The following is a 19,166-nucleotide window of genomic DNA, read 5'->3' as shown; positions in this document are numbered from 1 at the left end:
TTGGAAGGGGAAATATTTGTTTTTCCTTTTTCAGAAAAGAATGAGAGCTACACAGGGAAAAGGGAAGCCAGCCAAACTCACTCCTACTCTTAGCTCAAATAAATCATCTATTCAATATAGTGGCCTTGGAGAGGCGAATATAGGCTGTATATCTAGGTAGGCTAATAACCCTTTGTGAGAAAGACTGGAGTGTAGCCCAATAATTGAGAATATAGGTAGGTTCTGCCCCCTTTATGCTGCAAATATAATGTTTGGCCCTTTAGAATTGGTTTTATTAACATTCAAAACTTTACAGATAGAAGCTGAGTATCCCCTTTTTTCTACTATTTGCTTAGTGGACATCCAAACCTCTAGATGTTTGGACATCAGTTTTCAAACCGATTTAATTAAATCAACAAGTGAAGAAGAAACTATTGTTTACTAGCTTGTGTTCTGCTAAATTACTATTATATTGTAAACAGAATCCGGTTATTGCTTTAGTTATCAGCATACAAAAGAACTGATACTACATAATAGACATTGAAAATAGGCTTTTGGATTTCTTAGAAAAATGTTATCATTTGCAGGAGATCCAACAAAATATCTTATTCAATTTAGTTTTATAACAACATTTCCATAAAATACTCACCATAGCTTAATCATGCTATAAATCATCCAAAATCTTAAGCAAGTTTGCTTAATGTATACAGATTCTTCGTAGACAGCAGGATGAATTAGCCATGACACGTGGGGTGACGTCATCTGATTTTCTTCCCAAAGGTATCCATTGATCTTGGTTCCTTCTCACATGGTATGTTAGAGAAAATTTGGGTCTTCTTGGCCTGCTTTAATGCTGTCTTAATCATAAGTGACTGGAGGGGTACTTGCACTATGCCAAAACTAGGTGCCTGCTGCACTTTCTATTTGAGATCCAGCTTTCTGGCTACCAGAGGGCAGGAGGCTAGTTATTGTACATTCTTGTTTTCAGGTCCTGCAGAATGGATGGGATCAGTATAGCTGCTGGTTTGGGGGGAGTTTCCAAAATATGAAGCAGGCTGAAGATTTCCTTATGGGGGTCCTTATCCATCCAGATGTTGATGCCAATGGTCTTATCCAGTTTTATGAGCAATCTAGAATATGAGGGCTTCTGGCAGTGAGGAATGCTCTAATAAGTCAGGTAAGGGATTTGAGGGGATGCATATAGCCCCCCCCCCACCCCTCTCAAAATTGAATGGTGGAAGGATGCTAATGTATGACCCTAATGAAGAAGAAAGTGATCAGAGCAGAGACCTTAGTCTCCCGGGAAAGGTCTTAGTTGGATATGTCCTGCTGTTCATTCTCTGAATGTTGGCTGGAATCCTCAGCTAAGAGGGATGGTCTTTCCAATGGAAATAGGCTAGTTTTCTCTGTTGGCATCTCTGATTAGAGTTCCTGTAGAGTGGGAATGGTAAAGTGGGAGAACTTCCCCTTGAAGGAACAAATCTGACATTATGGAAATTAAAGGCTGAAAGGTACCCTCCTTGTCACTGGCCGCTAGAGAGGTAAAGTAAGTCTTCATCAATTCTGTGATGCAGTCTATGGACTGGGGTTTTCTCTAGGCCAGTGCTGGGGAAGAGACATCCTTCTCTGAGACCAGAATAGCGTCACTTTGAAAAGCACTCACCATATTCCAGAAGTGTCACATGAAACCGAAAATGTCATACTAGACTACAGCAATACCACAATGTTTCTGGTGAGCTCCATAATGACTACTTTTATGTCAGGGCAGGTGGAGAAGGCTCTATGATGGTTTCATAATATCAGCATAAAGATGACTCTGCAGATTAGACTGACATTAGAAGAAACAGATAACTGCATTCAAGGCAGGACGAGTGAAGTATTATAGCCAGCTAGGACTGGATCAAATTGCATGCAGGCTAGCAAGAGGCAAGGTAAGTGGCATTAAGAAGAAGTGGCTGCATATCCAGAAGCAGGAATAAGATCTAGTGCCAAAGAGGCTTGTGGGTCAGCAATGGGGTAATGAGAGGAAGTTGGAGAAAGATATGAGAAGGGATAAGAGAAAAGAAAGGGGTGGGGGAAGAGAGAAGAGAAGGGAAGGAGAGGGGAGGGAGTGAGAGAAAGAATGGGAGAAGGTGAGTATGAGGAGTAGAGGAAGAGGGCTGGGTGGGGAATGGGAAAGAAGAGAGGTAGTAGGGAATTGACAGAATGAGATAGAATGGGAGGAAGAGACAAGACAGAAGCAGGAAGAGAGAGGAGATAAGAGAAAGAGAGAGAAAATGAAAAGGAGGGGATTGGGTTTAGTGGTAATGCTGTGATTTGCCTTTCAGAAGGAGCCTGTTTTGATCCCCGAGTCAAATCTTCTGCTCCCTGGATTGACTGTGGCTAGGAATACTACTATATATACAGTGTTCACAGCCCCTAATGAGGGAGAGGGAATGAGTTATGGTCATTACTCTAGGTTTACACCTAATGACCAGATTGAGAAGGAACCCTGGTGCATGGCCCTTGACCCAGGATGACCACTATAATGACTAGACTAGGTATATTGGGGGACAGGGAATATAACATAGGGGAAAAATCGTCGAGAAGTTGCAAATGAAGGCTCATAAAGGTTCATTATATCAGAATTCCAGCTCTATTCTGAATCCTGCCAGAAATACTAAGGAACAAGTGAGAGAAGAGGAAGGCTGATGAAGGAAAACAATGGGAAAACAAAGAACAACGGAGCTGAAAGGGGAGATAATACAGATTAGGATAAGAAAGGGAGAGAGAAAGGGATGAGTAGAGAGGAGAAAGGAAAATAGAAGAAAACAAAGTGAGGAAGAGAAAGATAAAGACCATGAGATACAAAAAAAAGGGGGCCTAAATAAAGACAGACACAAATCAGAATAAGAAAGGGCACAGGAATGTCAGAGGGGAAAGAGGTGGTGCATAGAGCACAGCATAGAGTATGAAGAAGACAGCAGAGAAAAAGGAAAACAGAATAATGAAGGAAAATAAGTTAAGAAAGAGACAATATAGAATAACAGAAAGATAAAAAGAAATGGACAGAAAAACTAAATGAAGAAACCAAAACAAAATAATAACAATAAAAAATGCAAGGAGCCAAGGAGAGACTAAAAAATTAAAACAGGAGAAAACCAGAATGGAATATTAGAGGACAATGGCTGAAATAAAATATATTTATACTGAAGTAAAAGAGAGAATATCCCCAAATTGTATTATCACACACCAGGGCTCAGTCCAGCCAATGAAAGGGTATTGCTAACTTCAGGCAAACAGGAAGTATATAACTGTTCCTTCCTGTGTGTTCCTGCTCTCATAGTCACATCTCTCATGTCATCTGAGTATGTCCCCGGAATACAGATTTTGCATGTTTAAACATCTGTGCGTCAAACTGAGTAAAGTCTGAATATTATGCAGAGTTTGAGGATAACTTTTAAAGAACTCTGCACGGCCCAATATGCATGCATATATGGCTGTAAGGAGATCCACTGCCATATTTTATAATCTGTGTGTACAGGTACACACAAATTATCAGCTATGCATCTGTCTATCCCCCAACATACCCGTGTATGTTTAGTTACACATGAGAATACCTGTAATACTCTGAAAACGCATTCCTTTCTTACCTATTTTATATAAACATATGCATGTACATTTGCATGCAAAAAAATTTAACTTGCTCACATAAAACCCTGATTTATATGCGGAAGTCGAAATATTTTAAAACATGCATGCATAATTAAAATCGCCAGTTTGCCGATACCTCCACCAGTTCACCCAGACCTCCCATCCAACCAAAAGCAGACAACAGATAAGTTGGATAATTAGCAGGTGCAAAATTGTGCAAATAAGTTGCAAAGATTTAGATAAGTTCCTGGAGGAAAAGTCCATCAACCATTATTAAGGTGGAGTTGTAGAAATCCCTGGGATAAGCAGCTTGGACTCTATCCACCCCTTGGGATCCTGTCAGATACTTGTGACTTGGATTGGCCACTAATTGAAACAGGATACTGGGCTTGATGGACCTTTGGTCTGACCCAGTATGGCAAGTTTTATGTTATCATAAATGTACTCATTTAAGTGCTTTATAAAATAGCAGCTTCTGCATATAACTCAGCTCCACCCCAGAACGCACCTAGATTATCCCTTTTTTGTGCATGTAAATGTGTGTATGAAACCAAAAAAAGTTTGTATTTTGATGTTTATAAAATAGCATGTATTCAAATACAAGCTACTTTTATGCTTAGAGGTAGATTTTCAAAGGCTTGCACGTGGCAAAACCAGGAGAAGTGCGTGTGACTCAGACACGTACGGGCCATGCAGATTTTAAAAGGCCTGCAGTCACGTGTGTATCTCCCAGTACGCAGTTAAAAAATGTTTTGAAGAAAAAAGGGCAGGGCATGGGTGCTCCTGATTTTCCCAATGATACCAGCGCGTAACACTGACGCTCACAAGTGCGTGCCGGGGACGCTATCTACGAATCTTTACTTCAGCTGTGGATGGTCTGTAAGTAGAAAAATTAAAAAAATCTAGCCTAGTCAGCGGGGTTTTAAGGGTCGGGGCAGGTAGAGGAAAAGAAAGGCTGGCTAACTAGGGGAGTATAGAAGTTGAATACTTTAACTGGGTAAACTGGGAACGGCCTAGGAAAACAGATATTGGTGTCACCGCTCGTATCTACTAAAATTCCCCACTTACGCACTCAAGACAGCATTCACGCTAACATGCGCGTGTCAATATAAAATCGTGCATACATGTACATGCGGGTAGCTGATTTTATAACATGCGCACATAAACACGTGCATGTTATAAAATCAGCACGTCTATGTTTGCACGCACATCACTTTGAAACGTACCACTTTATAGACTAATTTTACACATGTAACTCCTCTGAAAATTCACTCTAGATTGTTCAAAGGCATAAGCCAAAGTAGCAAATAGAAGAAATCATGTTATTAAAGTTTATAAGGAATATTTAAATAGACCATCTTAAAACATTAAATCCTATTGCATCCTAGAAAGTTGCTAAAATATTAGTTAAGAGCATTTGAAAATAGTCAAAGATAAAGCCTCACCTGCCAAAACAAAAATCACAGTATGAGTAAGTGCAAAATTTATACCTGATAGCGCTATAAAACCTTTGCATACTTCAATACAATGGGCCAACAAAAATGAATTTTTTAATACAAGTGAATGAAGAGACTCATCTCCTCCAAGGAATGGAAATTACAATCTAATTCTATTCTTTTCTACCGAGCTCAGTCTTTGACATCAAATATGGTGACATCCAACATAATTTCAGAATATTTTAAATCCAAAAATTGAACTCAAAATTGATTTTCTTGACTGATTGTATTTCTATCAAATTCTACTTCAAAAACTCTGTGTGTGCATGCATAAATATATGTGCACATGTATATTTCTATACAACACTATGATATATATATATATAGAGACAGAGAGAGAGAGAGAGAGAGAGAGAGAGAGATTTAGGATTTCTTTTAGCTTTTGTAACATTAGCATTTTGTGGCAGGAAAGAAGATGCAATTATTGCATTTTGATGCTACAGTAAAATTAGTTGTTTGCATGATCAGTACAGTTTAAAAATAACCACGCTGTTCTGCCAGGTTAACTTTTTTATCTTGGCTTTCCTTTGTTGATAACAGGATACAGCAATTAATTTAATCTGAATATATCTCTGTTATGCACATTGACCATTTTAGGACTCTCTCCCTTTTCTAGGTCACCAATGCTGTTGTAGATTTAAAGTTTACAGAAGGGGTTAGAGAGGGGTCCTCTGCACTTGATTTGTGTAGTAATTTTCAAAGCCATTAATTTATATAGGGCGTGATTTTCAAAAGCATTTACACATGTAAAACACAGTTTTACACATGTAAATAAGCTTTTTGAAAACTGCCTTGAGGTTGGGTGCATAAAAGAGGCATTCTGGAGAGAGGTGTTGGGGCTGGAAAACCATTTCCATGTATACTTTCAAGTTTCAAAAGTATGCACATAAATGTATGCTTACAGTTTCACACCTGCTCCCAAGCAGACAATCTTGTGTGCATGTGTCACACAAGATTCCACGTACACCTAATTTTCAAAGCAGGTTTATATAGGTAAGCCCACTTTTAAACTTTGTGATGAAGTCTGCATGTACTTTCAATTTGTGGAAAATTATGCATGTAACACAGTTTCATGAATACTTTTACCTGCATTGAGAGGCATTCTCGGGGGGGGGGGGGGGGGGGCAGAGCTGGGGGCAGAGTCGGCACTTTCACGCATACTTTTGCAGTTTTAAAAAGTATGTGCATAAGTGTACATGTGCACGTTATTCCCTCCAAAGTGGAGTTGCAACTTTATGCAAGTGAATGTGTGCATGCACTGCACTGGGCCAATTATTCAAGTATTTTCAAAGCAAATTTACATTTTTAAGTTCACTTTGAAAATACTTGAAAAAGTCTGCATGCACAATGTACATATATACTTTACTGTTATGTGGGCTGTTTAAAAATTACCCTCTTTGTGTACAATTACTTAATTTTCTTCTTTCTTTTTCAGGTTTATGAAGGATTGCCACTCCCTATGGAATAGCTGAATTCCAGGATGTCTTTGTGAAGAAGTCTGCAGTTATGTGAGAGCTGCCAGAGCTTATATCAAGAGGAGGAAGAGGAGGAGAGTATGATGCTGGGTAATCTAGAAGAGGAACAGATGCACAGGCTTCTGCATGTTCAGAAGCCTCTGCAAATGGAAGAATGGGACAGCAAGCCTGACTTTCATGTCAGAAAGCTGAAAGAGGAGGATAATTAGCAACCATAGCTGCTACAGGAGCTTAAAGTGAAGAAGAAAAGGAGAAGGAGACATCTTTGCAACCAGATCAGGAGCCACTGGCAGAATCTTCAACTGAGGAGCAAGAAGACAAGCAAGTATATAGGTCCACCCATTTGCCCAATATCACATCAGTCCTGCTAATGCAAAAGACACCATCCCTTGGTGGTCCTTTCTCAGGTACATTGCACTAGAAAGGACAATCATTGGAATGGTAGGAGAACGTCAGGATTATCATCCAACAAAATTCTGAAGTCATTAAGCACAATGTCTGACTGTTCATTAGGTTGATGAGATGGCTCCACAGCAACATGTGGAGGCATAATCAGTATTCAAACTATTCTAAGCACAGTGAGTGAATTAATGAGTACTCAGTACTGAAGCACTAAGAGGTCCATGTTCAAAAGCATTTAGCCAGCTAACTCAATAGTTAGCTAGCTAAATGAATATTTGGGCACATATCTGACTAAATTCTAGCCACCTAATATGTTAGGAAGATATAATTTAGCTGGATAGGTTATGAGCATTCTGGGGGCATAACTGGGAGGAATTGAGAGGCTGTCTGGTCAGGCCAAAGAGCTGTCCTAAAGTTAGATAGCTATATTCAGTAATGCAGCTGCACTACTGAATATACCTCCAAAGTTAGCTGGATACGTTTATCCGGCTAACTTTGCTATCTGGACTGTGTCTGAATATGGACCCCTGAGATACCATCTAGAAACTTCCACTCTATCTACAAAGTCTTTCCAAACCCTGAAAGGCAGTTGAGAAAGAAAAGACTCCACATTAGGTATGGACAAAGAAGGCCAATAGTCCCTGGCCCTTCTGAACATCATCACCAAAGAGAGGTGGTTGTTCTGTCTCGCATTTCTTGTTTTTTCACAGTGCCTGTACAAGTTGTGCTCTTGCTTCATACCTTTTTCACCGATGTACCTCTAACCTGAGTAAGGTATATAATTTATCTTCTTATGATATGTTTGGATTTTTATTCTAGTACTAGTTTACTAGTACTATACAAGCACTATTTTTCTGTTCTAGAAATATCTACCTTATAAATGGCCTGTGACCGACGGCCCGCAAATGCGCGGTAGAGACCAGCTCTACCGCGCATGTGCGGGCGAGCACGTCGCTCTGAGGCAGCTTCAGAAAGAAAAAAAAATGGCGGCGTCCAGTGGCAGCAGCGGGCGGCGGCGGCGGGTACCGGCAGCGGGCGGCGACGGCGGTAGCGAGCGGCGGCGGTAGCGACGGCGGTAGCGGGCGGTAGCGAGGGAGGGAGAAGAGAGAGAGAGGGAGGGACGGACTGAGTGGGAGGGAGGGACGGAGAGAGAGAGTGGGAGGGAGTGACTGAGTGGGAGGGAGGGACTGAGTGAGAGGGAGGGAGTGGGACTGAGTGAGAGGGAGAGGGGGGACTGAGGGAGGGAGTGGGACTGGGAGAGAGAGGGAGGGAGTGGGACTGAGGGAGAGTGAGTGGGACTGAGTGAGTGAGAGGGAGGGGGGAGGGAGTGACTGAGTGGGAGGGAGGGATTGAGTGAGGGGGAGGGACTGAGGGAGGGAGTGGGACTGAGGGAGAGAGAGGGAGGGAGGGAGTGGGACTGAGGGAGAGGACGGAGGGAGTGGGACTGAGGGAGAGGACGGAGGGAGTGGGGACTGAGTGAGTGAGAGGGAGGGAGAGAGGGGGGAGGGAGTGAGTGAGACTGAGTGGGAGGGAGGGACTGAGTGATAGGAGAGGGAGGGTGGGGAGGAGTGGGTGAGGGAGGGGGTGGTGAAGAGTGAGGGGAGAGAGAAAGAGGGGGAGGTGAGAGACAGAGGGATGTAGCCCGTTTTAACGGGCTTAACGGCTTGTTTTACTATATAAGACATATGTAGATATATGGTGTTTATTGTACAAAAGGGTGGAATAACAGCATTGACTCACAAAACAAGATTTTGAAAAGGTATCATGTAATAGTGCAAAACTTGAGTTATAAGTTTCAAAGTGCCTCTGCACAATTGTATAATCATTCAACTATAAGTAAATTCAATTTTTAATTTATAATCTTCAGTGAATAAACCTTTTAACATGCAAACTTCAGTGAGTTAATTAATAAATCAAGGTTTAAAAAGTCATAATTAGATTAAAATAAAGTTCCCAACTGAACTATGAGAGATAATTCTGACCTGACAAATCCAACCATTAAAGGCTCATGTGGAAATCACTGAAATGATGACAATACTGCATGATTAAACCAAACATCAGTGTTTTACCAAAATGATTGCCTGCTCTGGGGGAAAATGAGCTCAAACCATCTTGCAAATGTCTGAAAGCTCTCACTGCCAGCTTCAATGATGCTGGAATACCGTCCTGCCAAAATGTTTTTGAGAAAAGAGAACAAAACCAAAGACTTTTATGCAAAGGGTGGGCTTAACACAGAACAATCTGATTGGAGAAATAGCAATACAAACCAACCAATCAAAATAAAAGATTGCAAAACTCTATAATTATACTGCTATTAAGATGAAAACATTCTTCAGATCCTCCTACATAAGCAGAATAACAGCAAGAGATCACAAAAAAAGCAGTCAATCCAAAGAAACAGTTTTAAAAAATTAAATCCAAGATTGTTCAAATTGTCAGTAACTTATCTTGATCTCCACCCTGCAAGTTAGCAGAAACTGTCAATCACTGTAAAAACTAAATCATCTAAAAATGATTTTTAGTCATACAGTGAGCCTTTAAAGGAGAATCTATCTTCAAACTGCAGAGACAACTTTTATATTTTATCATGAAAGTCTTCACAAACTGCATAGTTTTGCCAACATACCATTGACTGCAAGGACATATTATACTATATACAATGGTGGCAGAGGCACATGGGCTTGAAAACTTTAAATTAATCTGCCATACATTGCTCTGTATGGGCACAATCTTTTGTGGGCAGATACAGAGCAATGGCCACAAGGTCTATGTCCATAAAAAATAGTCTGCATAGAATCAACAGAGCAAAACTCTGACTGGACTAGCATACAATGTATACTGCAAGCTCATCAGAAAGCAACAGTAGGACGAGTATGAAAAATAACATCCGCATTCAAAACCTGACAGTATTTACAATTTTTTTTGTCTCCAATGCACCAACAGTGAATGGTAAAATGCACTCCAGACGACTAGTCTCTTCCTTAACAAAGGGGTTTAATAAGAACTCCCGACTGGCATACAGAACTCTTTTGTATGCTTGCTTGATACTCATGTATATAATGAGCCACGTTTAATGAAATGCCAAAACAAAAAGAAGTACACAACATACATAAGAAGAGGAATACAATAAATTGCATCAATGTTTTATTTGCATTTTATAAACCTATCTAACATTAAAAACTATCTAACACACTCATACTATACTCATGCACTCACATTTAAAAACAAACATCTTCAAGAAACATGAAAATCAGAAATATTATCAAATAATTCACTTGTAATATAAAGTGCAAATGCTCACATCATATTTTAAACATTATACAATAAATCAACCAACGAAGTCAGTCCTCAACGTATCCAACAAAGATCTTCGTTTCGCCAAGCTTATCTTAATGGCTTCATCAGGGATAGGACTGGTTTGAATGAATAACAGCTATCATCTCAAAATGTTAATGAGTGACACAACTGTAGAGCTTCGAAACTTCAATTTCTTAACAAGTTTTCCAACATGCGATCTACAAACCAAATCACATCATTTATCACATATCCCAAAAAAGGACTCAATAATATTCAACAATGAAATAAAGCATAAATTCACCACCTAATTAATTTAATTCATTTTAACGGAAGGACCGAAATATAAATGCACTACTCACACATTAGAATAATTGCCACAAGTTTGTATAATACATTTATACTGACCTAAAGACAGAAAAAAGACAGAAAAAAGACAGAAAAAAGACAGAAAAAACCGCAACAGCGCAAAAGTAAATCCCCACTGTCTTATACACAATAATACAATGGGTAAACTAAAGAATACCCACCAAACTTCAAAATGTGTTCGATACGAGGTACCTTCAAGGAAGATTCAAAAATCATTCATCTCTCAACTCACTCTAAAGTTCAACCCGTTCTAATATACAAAAATAAAAAAATAATAAAAGGAAAAATCAAGTCGTGAAACAGTTATCCTAATGAATCTCAACATTAATTCCATGTTAAAGTAAAAAGCAGGTAAAGAGCAAGTGGAAAAAATCAGGTAAAAAAATCATACCTCTAACGGGGACACTTCCACGTAACACTTAAATTTAATGTGTCACCATTCATAAGCCTCTTAGACATTATAACACTAAAGAAAAATAAGAAAAAAGAGAAAATGACAATGAGAAAGTGGACTGCCGTTCAACAATGCACAGCAACGCGTTCTCTTAACTGACACCTACCCGGAAATGACGTCTGTTCCATGTTTGAAATAGAGTGGGGAACACTAGTGTGTTCTTCCTTTATATCAATACACTCATCCTAATTTAAAGGGGCCCACAACATCACCAAAACGCACTCCACTCAACCGGTCCGTTAAGACCGTGAGGGCTCGTAGTTTTCCATTTGAAAATAAAACTTTGTTCGGCACGTAACAACGCAGCAGATAAATCTCCACCATTTTTTAACGACACTTGTTTAATAACAAAAAATTTAATGTCTTCCCAAGAATGTTCAGCTTCCCGCCAGTGGTCAACCAAAGGAGCATGTTCCCTTAGGACCTTAATACGGCTACGGTGTTCAATAATGCGCGTTCGTACCGATCTGCAAGTTTGTCCCACATACATTAAGCCACAAGCATCTCAAATTCACTACTTCCATACATATGGATACTGTTACCTTTCTGGATGTTCAGATTTTTAAACATGGTGGGCAATTAGTCACATCTGTGTATAGAAAAAAGACCGATAAAAATACCCTGTTACACTATGACAGTTTTCATCCTAAACGGTTAAAAAATAACATCCCGGTGGGTCAGTTCTTACGTTATAGGAGGCTATGCAGCTTGACAATGGATTTTAAAATTCAATCTTCAAAATTATGGGAACGTTTTCGGGCGAGGGGTTATTCTGATTCCTGCATAAAGAAGGCATACAAACGTGCCTTGTATGCCAATCGTGAGAATCTTTTTCTTCCGAGTAATAAAGATGGGCCCTCCAGGGTTATATGTACTGTTCCTTATTCCATTAAAACCTCTGCAATCAAAAATTCTATTCTGAGGCATTGGTATATTCTATCTCCATTACATATTTTTGATCAACCCCCTGTCTTTGCCATTAAGAAGCGACAATCATTGCGTGACAGATTAAAGGGTTCCACCATTAAGACTATTGAAAATAATCGGCTGCAAGGCCAGGTCTCTTGTGGATCCTGTTCCGTTTGTCAGCATGTGATTCATTGCAAAAGTTTTTTTCCTCCCAACACTGATTATAGATACACTTTACCCGGGTTATTTTCATGTGATAGTAGTGGGGTAGTATACATTATTCAATGCCCTTGTGGCTTAATGTATGTGGGACAAACTTGCAGATCGGTACGAACGCGCATTATTGAACACCGTAGCCGTATTAAGGTCCTAAGGGAACATGCTCCTTTGGTTGACCACTGGCGGGAAGCTGAACATTCTTGGGAAGACATTAAATTTTTTGTTATTAAACAAGTGTCGTTAAAAAATGGTGGAGATTTATCTGCTGCGTTGTTACGTGCCGAACAAAGTTTTATTTTCAAATGGAAAACTACGAGCCCTCACGGTCTTAACGGACCGGTTGAGTGGAGTGCGTTTTGGTGATGTTGTGGGCCCCTTTAAATTAGGATGAGTGTATTGATATAAAGGAAGAACACACTAGTGTTCCCCACTCTATTTCAAACATGGAACAGACGTCATTTCCGGGTAGGTGTCAGTTAAGAGAACGCGTTGCTGTGCATTGTTGAACGGCAGTCCACTTTCTCATTGTCATTTTCTCTTTTTTCTTATTTTTCTTTAGTGTTATAATGTCTAAGAGGCTTATGAATGGTGACACATTAAATTTAAGTGTTACGTGGAAGTGTCCCCGTTAGAGGTATGATTTTTTTACCTGATTTTTTCCACTTGCTCTTTACCTGCTTTTTACTTTAACATGGAATTAATGTTGAGATTCATTAGGATAACTGTTTCACGACTTGATTTTTCCTTTTATTATTTTTTTATTTTTGTATATTAGAACGGGTTGAACTTTAGAGTGAGTTGAGAGATGAATGATTTTTGAATCTTCCTTGAAGGTACCTCGTATCGAACACATTTTGAAGTTTGGTGGGTATTCTTTAGTTTACCCATTGTATTATTGTGTATAAGACAGTGGGGATTTACTTTTGCGCTGTTGCGGTTTTTTCTGTCTTTTTTCTGTCTTTTTTCTGTCTTTTTTCTGTCTTTAGGTCAGTATAAATGTATTATACAAACTTGTGGCAATTATTCTAATGTGTGAGTAGTGCATTTATATTTCGGTCCTTCCGTTAAAATGAATTAAATTAATTAGGTGGTGAATTTATGCTTTATTTCATTGTTGAATATTATTGAGTCCTTTTTTGGGATATGTGATAAATGATGTGATTTGGTTTGTAGATCGCATGTTGGAAAACTTGTTAAGAAATTGAAGTTTCGAAGCTCTACAGTTGTGTCACTCATTAACATTTTGAGATGATAGCTGTTATTCATTCAAACCAGTCCTATCCCTGATGAAGCCATTAAGATAAGCTTGGCGAAACGAAGATCTTTGTTGGATACGTTGAGGACTGACTTCGTTGGTTGATTTATTGTATAATGTTTAAAATATGATGTGAGCATTTGCACTTTATATTACAAGTGAATTATTTGATAATATTTCTGATTTTCATGTTTCTTGAAGATGTTTGTTTTTAAATGTGAGTGCATGAGTATAGTATGAGTGTGTTAGATAGTTTTTAATGTTAGATAGGTTTATAAAATGCAAATAAAACATTGATGCAATTTATTGTATTCCTCTTCTTATGTATGTTGTGTAGTACTGTGGTGAAGAGGTTCTATTTTTGTGTTGACCCTTGTGTGATTAAAACAAAAAGAAGGGCATATGGAGTTGCAACACAGTTCAACATTATGATAAGTGTTTTCTTATCTGTGGATATATATATATTTTTGAAGAACATTTAAGTTAAAATGTGGACTCTATGAATAAGAGGATTATTGTGAATTATAAAATTTTTTTAAAAAAGGGAAAATATAGAAAAAGAAAAAGATAAAAACAATTAGGATCCACTGCGACAAACCCGATGATTATTCAACATCTATATGGTGAGCTATTCACTTTGGATTGGGTTAAAAATCCCATGAAATCAACACGTCTTATATATTAAAAGTTGGCTCCCGTATGAGGGTTATTGTCGCAATAAAAATATTTTATGTTTTGGCATTTCATTAAATGTGGCTCATTATATACAAGATTGTCATATTATTACCACGATTTCTATCCAGTTGTTAGATATTTAGTGCTTGATACTCATGGCAGAATAACCCTGAAGGGCAAAATGCCCTACCATTTCATAAGCTTGTATTTTAAAATCATTGAAATCGGAACATAACAGTCAGAGACATAAACAATGACCAAGTGGCAAGTTCTCCTTCAAGGGATGTAGATGACAGCTGGCAAAATTAAAAAGAGTGTTTTTATCCATAGGTTTATCAAAGATTGAAAAATCAAACTGATTTTCTTCAGTTGATAAATTAATATTCAAAAAAGGAACAGAAAGCTCACTGACATAGGGTTAGATTTTATAAATCTACGCCCGCGTGGGGTTGGCGCGTGCAAGGAGGTACACATTTTTGCACCTTGTGCGCGCAAAGCCCTGCGCGCATTGCCCGTTCCCTCCGAGGCCGCTTCGAAATCGGAGCGGCCTCGGAGGGAACTTTCCTTCCACTCCCCACACCTTGCCCTCCTTTCACCCACCTAACTCACGCCCCCCCCCCCCGGCCCTATCTAAACCCCCCTACCTGTGTTTTAAAAGTTACGCCTGCCAGAAGCAGGCGTAACTCGCGTGCGCCAGCGGGCTACTGGCGCGCGATTCCCCGGCCTGGGACCCATTTCGGAGGCCTCGGCCACATCCCTGAACATAGGAGTTGTTTCTACAGATTGAAGATAGATGCTCCAATTACGGCTCACAGTATAACTAAACATCATTTAGTTTTTACAGTGCTTGATTTGGTTTTTGCAAGCCTGAGGGGTGGAGATCAAGATAAGTTACTGATATAATGGGAACAATATTGTATTTATTTTTTTAAATGTTTCTTTGAATGGACAGAATAATGATTTAGACTGGACTGTTTTCTGTGTTCACTTGTAATTCTGCTTATTCAAGAAGATCTGAAGAATGTTTTCATCTTGCTAGTTTTATAATTATTACAGAGTTTTGCAATATGTTTTGATTGTTTGATTTATATGGCTGTATCACCAATCAGACTACTACTGCCTTAAGCCTACCCTTTGGTTTTATGTTCTCTTTCTAGAAACATTTTGGCAGGAAGGCATTCAAACCTCTTTGAGGTTGGCAGAGAGCCTCTGGACATTTGCAAGACTGGGTGAGCAGTTTTTCATCCAGAGCAGGCAACCATTTTGCCAAAATGCTGGCATCAAGTTTATCATTCAGTGTTGTCATCAACTTAGCGATCTTCACATCAGCCTTTACAGGTTGAACCTGTTGGATCAGTTAGGAGCTTTATTTTAAAGATTTTGATCTGATTATCTCTTATGAACTTTGATTTATTAATTAACTCAATGAAAAATACATAATAAAGATTTATTCACTGAAGATTATAAATTAAAAATTGACTATCTATAGGTGAATAATTATACTTTTGTACAGAGGCGCTTTTAAAACATACAGCATGGGTTTTGCACTATTATGACACCTTTTCAAAATTTGTTTTGTGAGTTGATAATAAAATAATTTCTGTTTATGTGGACTATGTGCGGAGTTTTTGGTAATTTGTTGATAGTTACCTGGTTACATAGTTTAAAAATTTGCCCCTTTTCTTTCTGTACAAAACATTTTAATGATTGTAAAATAAATACTGCTGATACTCCATATGTTGGTGCCATTTTTGTAGTTCTGCACATGCAATATAATTATTTTGATTGAAATGTTGATATGTTTTTGATTTTTTAAAGCTGTATCTTGTACTATATTTTTCAAGGTGATTAGATCTGTGGATTTTGGTCCTAAAGCTCTAACCATTTGATCCCTCTGCATCTGGGGAGATGTCTAGATTTCCAGCTAAACATTCATTCTGCTTTGGTCCCAAAACATCTTTCGTCTTCAGGAGCCAGGTGAATGGATGCAGGTAGCTCAATTCCATTCCAGACGATGTGCTGTTGAATACAGGAGACCTGCCCTTCACTCGGCACCTATGGTCACCTTGAGGTCAATATTTAGAAAAGTGTTGAGCGAACAAGTTATCTAGCTAAAGTTAGTGAGATAAGACTCCCACTGAATATACTGTCCTGAAGTTATCCGGGTAACCTTATCTAGATAACTTTAAACCTCACTGGATATATTCTGAAAATAGCTGGGTAGGTTTAAAATTATCTGGGTAAGTTTAACCTTACCCAGCTATATTCAGAATATAGTTGAGTAACTTCAGAAAAAAAAATCATCTGGACCTGCAGGCACAAGCCTGCAGCCCCCCACCTCCCCAAAATATTTTAAAATATAGGTGGTCATAGTACCCAATCCACCTAAATCCTAAAATTTAAAGAAAAGATGCAGACCATGTGACCAGAGGTCAGCTCTCTCCCTCCCATGATATTTAAGTCATAGGCATAAAGTCCCATCACCCTTCCTCAACCTCTACCCCACCCTTCCCACCTTTCCCATCACCAGAACCCCACCAAACATAAGCCGAGAACTGGTACAATCACACCGTGTTCTCAACCATGCCCAGTGTTGTTCTGACAGCAACCCTAAAAGGGTACAATAATAACTTTGCTGTCAGAGCAATATTAGAAGTGGCCGAGAGCACGATAAGATTGTACCAGTTCCTGGCTTGGGTTTGGGTGGGGAAGAGGTTATGAGTGGCTGGGGTGGACGGCAGGAGGAGGCATGAGGCCTTTGATTTAAATATCATGGAGGAAGGGAGGTGGACTCGGGTAGCTATGGCCTGCATCATTTTTTTAAGGCATTAGGGGTGGTTGGGGGGTATTGGTCTTTATGCCTATACATATTTTTAAGTATTTTGGGGGGTGGAGGGCTGGTGGATCAAGTCCACATGGCCAGAAGCTTTTTTTTTTTTTTTTTAAATATACTTACCTGAATATATTCTGAATTTAGCTGGTTAAGGCATCTCGCGGCACCTTGCGGCTGGCTACACTTACTCCCCGAAGAAGTCCAGGCCTTCTTTGCAGCTCCCCAGGCCACCACCACCCTCTCCAAACGCGGCGGGGAGCCGACAATGCCGCCGCTGCGCTGCCGGCCTCCAGCTCCTGCTAGGCATGTGTGCGTGGCTCCGACCCCAATTTAAAGGGGTCACAGCAGGAAAGGCCTCCAGTGGACCCGGATGCATTCTCAACCACCAGCACTACTTAAGGCAGCTCCTACTTCCCAACCCTTGCCTCAGCAACAGGTCCCACTCTTCTGAGTACTAGTTGCTCTGCGTTCCTGCCTCTGTGTGTTCCAGCTCCTGCCTCCGTGTGTTCCAGCTCCTGCCTCCGAGTCTTCCTGCTCCGTCTTAGTGTGTTTCTGCTTCCTCGTAACCTCAGCTTGATTCTCTGGTTTTGACTGGGCTCGTTCCTGAATTCTGCCTCGCCTGCTGCCTGCCCTAACCTCTGCCCGTCTTTGGATTCTCCTGCCTGCCGCCGGCCCCAACCTCTGGTACACTTGACTCTGCTTTTGCCTCCTGCTTTCAGAACCACCTTCATCCGGAGACCCGCTCCTAAGTCCTGCCGGCCCCAGCACCCAAGGGCTCAAGCTGCAGGAAACAAGGGCTGGTACAGGTGAAGGTCCTGTTGTGTCTCCATCTTCAGCGTCTGCCTCCTGACGACGAGGGTCTGTAGGAAGCCCTCCTACAGAAAGCACTGACCTTGTCTCGGCCCAAGGATCCACTGACTACGCAGCATCGTAACAACTATATGTACCCGGATAACATTAGAACTGCTCTGAGGCAGTCCTTGAGTTATCTGATTAACTTAGCTGTATAATGCTTAATAATGGTGTTATTTGACGAAGTCAGCCAGATAAATTTGTTCCACCCTCAGGGCTGGATTTAAGATTTTGACGTCATTGGTAGAGTATCATGTTAGTGAACCTTCACAGCTATTTTTGCACATGGCCCTTAAGAAAACAGAGGCAGGCTCCTCTTTGGTCTGCATATTTGGGGCCTTCAAAATATGGCGCCCAAGGCAGTTGACTCTGTTACCTATTCCTTCTGGGTCTGTCCATCCTGGAACATCCACAAGCCCTTCCCTGACTTATCCAGCTAAGTTTTTAGCCGACTAACAGCTAAGTTTTTAGTCGAATAACGACTTAGCTTGATGAGTCTAGATGGTAAAATCAGCAGGAAATTTAAATCCCTAGAGTTTTCCAGGCTAAGCCCCAACTTAACCAGACAAACCTCTTTGAATGTGGACCATTGTGACTTTTATTAACATGGCTGGTTATGCTCCTGAAGACTCTTGGACTTCTGATCCTGAAGGTGGACTCATTCCATACTATATCCTTGAAGGTAATGGATTTTTGTACTATATTACCTTTTCTATGAGAATCTTGTTCTCATGCAAAATCTTCACATTCCAGAAGAGAAGTTTGCCTGGGATGACTGAAATCCAGCCATAGGAGGAATGTTGAAGTTTTCACTTTACATCTCTCATTCATCTTCTTTCAATTCAATCTTCACCTACTCTCCTCCCCCTTCACTCTCTTCCTCTAATGCTTAATCACCTCTCCCACATTCTCTCCCACTTACTCATTTTCTTCCACTCTCTACCTTCACCACTCAGCCCACAACATACAAACCTGTAACACAGAAACAAACATCTATACCTGATATAGACATAAAGACTAATAGCTAATAATAGCCACTTTCACTAATATACACATGGATGACAAGTATTAAACTAAAGAGATAGGAACAAATAACAGAAAAGAAAAAAGAACAAGAAACAGTAGTCAACAATGACAATATATCTACCCATCGACAGTGAAATCCAATTATGACAAGTTCCACAGCTACAACTAACAAGTTTTTCTCCGCAGAGGCTGCCTTTATACATTTCTTGGGGATGTACATTAAATGTCATTTTTTTGGCACTGGGCATGCAAAGAAGATGTGATATTTACTGCATCTAAATATTGCACTTGTGAT

At 39.9% G+C, this 19,166-nt stretch overlaps 1 protein-coding gene and 2 long non-coding RNA genes across 9 annotated transcripts in view; 1 reads left to right on the top strand and 2 right to left on the bottom strand.

Moving 5' to 3' along the window:
- The window catches only part of DACH1 (dachshund family transcription factor 1), a 1,193,143-nt gene that overhangs the window by 165,756 nt on the left and 1,008,221 nt on the right, over positions 1-19,166 (bottom strand). The gene's annotated exons all lie outside the window — the stretch shown is intronic.
- LOC115092270 lies at positions 10,133-11,563 on the bottom strand. Its single transcript, XR_003856968.1, has 3 exons — positions 11,040-11,563; positions 10,810-10,898; positions 10,133-10,500 (listed from the first exon to the last, which is right to left on the bottom strand). It is a non-coding gene; the product is annotated as an uncharacterized LOC115092270 (long non-coding RNA).
- Positions 12,060-13,771, top strand: LOC115092269. The gene is made up of 3 exons (XR_003856967.1): positions 12,060-12,864; positions 13,006-13,094; positions 13,404-13,771. It is a non-coding gene; the product is annotated as an uncharacterized LOC115092269 (long non-coding RNA).

This window comes from Rhinatrema bivittatum, chromosome 5 (assembly GCF_901001135.1).
Source record: "Rhinatrema bivittatum chromosome 5, aRhiBiv1.1, whole genome shotgun sequence".
Taxonomy (NCBI): Eukaryota; Metazoa; Chordata; class Amphibia; order Gymnophiona; family Rhinatrematidae; genus Rhinatrema; species Rhinatrema bivittatum.
Note: the sequence above shows the minus strand (reverse complement) of the source record. Positions and strands in the feature narration are given on the sequence as shown.